The sequence below is a fragment of the Triticum urartu genome, chromosome 7A (genome assembly GCF_056163025.1).
Source record: "Triticum urartu cultivar PI428250 chromosome 7A, HENAU_Tu73, whole genome shotgun sequence".
NCBI classification, from domain to species: Eukaryota; Viridiplantae; Streptophyta; class Magnoliopsida; order Poales; family Poaceae; genus Triticum; species Triticum urartu.
The window spans coordinates 52,983,289-52,988,771 of record NC_141879.1 but is presented as its reverse complement, the minus strand read 5'-3'; the positions used below and the strand labels follow the sequence as shown (position 1 = coordinate 52,988,771).

Sequence of the window (5,483 nt, the reverse complement as noted above, 5' to 3'; positions counted from 1 at the left end):
TTTTTGTTCAACCTCTCTCACAAGAATTTTTAAACTTTCTCGGGCCGAGCACTTGAACTTCTAGCAACAAAACTTTAGGCCTTGCATTTTTATTCTTTTTAATACAAAATGCACACCGTGTAGTACGTGAACTTCTGGCAGTTATCAACCTGAACTTCTGAGATCATGCGTTATGCCTTCATTGGAAAAACAGAGTCTCCAAAAATGCACTTCGTGGAGAGGTTGAACTTCTGGAGCACTTCTTTTTGAACTTCACTCTGCTTTTCATGTATTGTTTTTTATCCATAAATCCCCAACCAGTTACCAGAATTGAGCAAATGATATACCGATGGAAAGCTATTGAAAACACGCAACTTTGCCGCTATTTAAACATTGAGCTTCTCCGGTATTTAAACTTGAAACTCTAGGTTTTTTCTAGAAACGGTGAAAATTGATTTTCTCTATAAAATTTGTAACTTCTCTATTTTTTTAATTTGAGCTTCCTAATTTATTATTTAGTAATGGGGAAAATCCTAATTCCTTAATAAATATCATACCACTCGTTATTTAAATTTAAACTTTCAGGTGTTTTTAAGGAACGAGAAACATCCATTTTCCAAAGAAAAAAATTAAATTCCATGGGATTTTTTTGTACAAAGATATGTATGTCACGTTTTTGTTTTCTATTTTTTGTCGAACTATCCAATTTATTAAATTTGAACTTTGAGAGTTAACATTTTCAAAGTGAGCCTTTTTCTATTTCTTAGTATATAAACATGGAAAATCCGATTTATATAATTTTTTGGAACTAATCTTTATTAATTGCAACTTCTTGGATTTGTAATAAGCATCGAAATTCTTCGTCATTAAATTTGAACCTCTTGCTTTTATTAGAAATAGGGGACTCCGTTTTTCAATATTTTTTGAACTGCCCCTTTTTTTATTTTGAACTTCTTGGTTTATTCTTTGAGTAACAGGGAAATCCTAGTTTCAGAATAAAGATCGGACCGCTTCATTATTTTCATTTAAACTTCTCTTTTTTTATAAACCTTTTTGAAAAATATTTTATCTGACCTTATTGATTTTGTAATAGACATCGAACCGCTCTATTATTTATATTGAAACTTCTAGATTTTTTAGAAACAAGGAAACCCGTATTTTATGAACTTTTTAAAACTGTTTTGTTTTGTCAATTTGACCTTCTTGGTTTGTAATAAGCATTGAACTTTTGTGTCATAAAATTTGAACTTCTAGATTTTTTTAAAAAAACAGAGAAAATCATTGTTTTACAAGTTATGAAACGCTCTGTTTTCTAACTTACTTATTTATTCATTAGCAATGAGGAAAGTATTAGTTATTTAATAAACATTGAACCCTTAGTTATTTAAATTTGAAATTCTAGGGTTTTTTTAGAAGCCGGGAAAATCCTAGTTTATTTTCAAAATGTGATTTTTTTTATATTTTATATAATATCTAATTGCTCTACCTGAGTTTTGTGTTTGTTAGTTTTTCCTTTGAACTTCTTTATTCGGCGATGCTGGATTTACAAACGTTTGTTTCTTTTAGCTTGATGGTTTTCTAAAAAATTTACTTTTGAAAAAAATAACGTCAACGTTTTTGTTCTCCATATTTCCTATGTATTCCTAGTGAACTTCACGTGATTTTTTATTTTATTTATTGCATTTTTAAACTATGGTGTTTTGGTCTATAAAAATCGGATGCAAATTCTTAAGTTCAATATACACATGTAGAAATATTCATCAATATTTTTGAAATGGGAAATGTCGAAATATCATGTATCTAATTCACAACTGACAACTGAACATGTTGTAGTACACACATTTGACCTAAAAAAGATACTACTAGGATGTTTGGTGGCATGCGTGTGCTGCCAGGCAGTGGTTGTGTCGCATGCATCAGCACACACTACACACCCATGTGGTAAGCAACAGAAATATGAAACGAGATATCCCCATTTAGGAATAATCACAAACACCCACGGGCACAAATGCCACCTATCTACAACATCATGAAACTGTTACTAAAATATACAACGCGTGTTGAGGCTGCGTGTGCAGGGGCAACACCTGCATTGCTCTCGCACACAGTAATTAACAGGGAGAGGCGGGTTGCGCCACCAGGGTAGTGGCAGCATGGCACGCGAGTAGAAGCTGAACTGAAGTGCACAAAAATGTTGCACTGCCTGCAGCTTGTTGTACTGGATCGCGTGGCTACTTCTTTTGTTGCTTCCTCCTTTGATCCCCACCGGCACTTTTGGCCTCACCGGCATCTACAAGACAAAATACATGCTTGATGTGAAACGGGTAGAGATCAGTCACTGAAACACAATACGTACTTGTTAAAACTAGGTGAATCAATTATGCAGCTGCCAAGGTGGGCAGTAGTGCTCCGACGCACCCCCAAGCACCGGTACAAGCATGAAGACCTTTGCGCCAGCGGCGCTGTTGGGTATGGGTGTGACCTGCAGCTATTGGCGGCTCTGAACTGCAGCTGGATGGCACGGCGGCCGCTGGATGGTCGCAGTATCCTCCATGGCCGTCCCAGTCGGTGGGGGGTTGGTGGCTCTCGTGGGTGGGGAAGGCAGTGGCCATGGTTGGAGGCACGCAGGCCATGGGATGCGGGAGAGTGCTGGGCGTCAGGATCAGGTCGGGGCACTGGCCGCAGCGGCGGGATCTGGTCGAAGCAGAATTTTACCTCCAAAGTCATCTGGAAGTTCTTCATTGATGTCTGCACCTTGTATCCATCCTCCCAACCCTCTCTCTGAAATCTAGTTCGTAGTGCTTCGTCATCTATTGCAAATGCAGAAAACAGACACATTGCCTTAGTACTGGTGAAACAATTACATCTCAAAGCTTAGCTCCCAATTCCCGATACGTCGATCCGAAGGCTCAATAAGTTTCTTAAGGGAAGCTGCTTACATTGTTGTAGAAAGGTGATCTTGAGCAGAGTTGGTCAGCTCTGCTCCTCTTCTCCCGCCAATCCTTTGGAAGCCCACTGACGTGCTGAATCTGCAGCAACATTCCACAACTAAAGACCATATGCATCCTTGGTTTAAACGAATCCATTCAAGTTCACTAATGAATCTCCCAGTGTTGCAAATGGATTTACCTAAGCAGAACTGTTGGTCCTCACCTGCATGGACTGGTTCTTGGGGATCCATGCCCTCATGCTTCTGAAACTCCCCATGAGCGTAGTAATAGTAGGGGCAAACCTGCAGAAATAAAAAATTGGTCAAGAAATCCATACAATTCATGGACATGTCACGCACGGAGATTGAATCTTACGCGATAACGCCAAGAAGCCGCTTGGACCGGCTCTTAAGCTCATCGACCCGGTTCCCCTACATCGGCGACCATTAACACTCATCATTGGTTCATGTATACCATGGTAAATCAGTCCGGAATCCAGGAGAGCGACATCAGGAATCACGAAGGGGAACATCATGTACCTGGCCCCAAATCTGGTACTTGGATCCAACAAGATTGGCACGCATAGTTCCGAGGAAGTTCTTGTCGGAGCTGCAGAAGACACCGTCCTGTTTCTGTGCCATGATGAACTCCGACCTCCCTCTCCTCCGGTGCCGGGCCACCGCCAGCTTCCGCTCCTGCCGCCTCTTCCCCTCTTGCAATCGCACAACAGAGAGATGGGCACACACGAATCCTTATGACACCAATCTCAGCAACTAATCACACTACTCTTCCCCGGATTTTGAAAGTTTGAAGCCGAGAAAGAGAAGGGGGAGGACGGGGATTAGCTCACGTTGGTGTAGAGCGAGTAGAGCGCGACGCCTCTGGCCCCGGTGGCCTTCTCCCTGACAATGATGCAGGTGCACCTCCCGACATCGAGCGGCGGCGGGCGGCACAACAGTGCCCTGTTGGGCAGGGTGGCCCAGGACGTGGCCGGCGCCGCCTCGTTGTCGGAGAGGTCCCACGCCTCGTAGGACGACGATGCCGGCGGGGGCGGCAGCAGCTCCTGCCCCCTCGGCCCGACTACGTGAGAGGATCCGCGCCGACCGGGGGTGGAGGGGGGAGGCACGCCGGCCGTGGGGAGGAGGCCCGCCAACCGTGGGGAGAGGAGCTATGAGGGAGGAGGCGCGCGACAGCGGGGATGGCGGCGACGGGGATCAGGGAGAGAGCGATGGAGAGGTGGGGAACATGGGTTCGGGGGTGGGATTTCTTTTTTTCTTTTTATGAGTTCGGGAACACCTTCGCTGCTCCTATATAGGGCTCCGTGATCCAAATAGTTATTGAGAAAATTCCTTATATAACACTGTTTTAAATGTTGGTTCCCTATTTAACACTGCAAAGAAATTTCTTCCTTATATAACACCAAGTGTAAATTTCTTGCCCTTTCTAACACTTCCGTCAGTTCTGTTAGGAGACACCGTTAAAATCTGCATTGACCAATGTCAGTTCTTTGCAGTTGGACGAAATTGCCCCTGTTTATAATAAACATTAGAAAAAGGAAAAACAATGGCCGAACCGGCCTCTCTCTTCTCATCCCCTTTCTCCCCAACCCTAGCGCGGCTACGAACCATAGCGGCGGCGGCTTAGTGCTATGGATGGAGGCGGTGCAGCGGATGAAGACCGCCGTGGAAGACGGCCAGGGCACGACGGACGGGTTAGGCCTTGGCGCGGCTGTGGATCCAGCGTTGGTAACCGATGGCAACGGCGGGGCTGCGGTGGGCTTGGGCCAGGGCGCGGCTGCGGCTGCGGAGGGGACGGGTGAGTGCGCGGTTGAGGGTGGCGATGGCGCAGCTTCTGCAGGTGGCGGTGGCTCGGCTGCAGCGGGCTCAGGCCAGGGCGCGACACTGGCTGGAGACTCCGGCCAGGGCACTGCTGGGTCAGACTCGGCAGCAGCTTTAGGCCAAGGCATGGCTCGGTTGGCACTCCAACAGTGATGAACCCTGGAAAGTGGTAAATATCTGCCTCCTTCCCTTAGCACTACTCCTGACATATTCAATTTCTGGAACAGTTCATTCCCTGTACTGTATTTAGATATCTAGCATTCGAACATAATTTGTACCAGCAATTCGTGGCTTTAAGAAATTGAGTAAACCCTACCCTTGCAGGCTTCAAACCCAATCATGCATATTTGTTTCAATTCGCCATAGCAAATGTTCAGTTATAGCTTTAATATTGAAAACTAAGTTTCTCTAGAGGCCTGTCCTTGTCATTTGTCATCCTCAGGGCTTACTGTTTGTACAACGGTATAACGTAGCATGGTTTTGAATGTGATACTTGGCTAGATTCATTTTGTGTGTGCGCACTAACCGATGCATTGTCCAGAATCAAATCATAACGGTGATTTAACCGATCCCATTATTAATTGTTCCCCGTTTGTTGCATCGGTTGCTTCTTAATTCCTAACGCCAGACCTCTTATTATTCTATTTATTCTTCAAAGTTAATTACTTATATGATTTTATTCTTATTGCTATTTGCAGTGCCTATACTTGGTTGTAATCTCTCACATGGCCATGTC

The 5,483-nt window shown here is 44.2% G+C and overlaps 1 pseudogene; it reads right to left on the bottom strand.

Annotated features, from left to right (window-relative positions):
- Window positions 1-2,020: 2,020 nt before the first annotated feature.
- LOC125518276 (tubby-like protein 4) lies at window positions 2,021-4,875 on the bottom strand (annotated as a pseudogene).
- Between the last annotated feature and the right edge of the window lie 608 nt (window positions 4,876-5,483).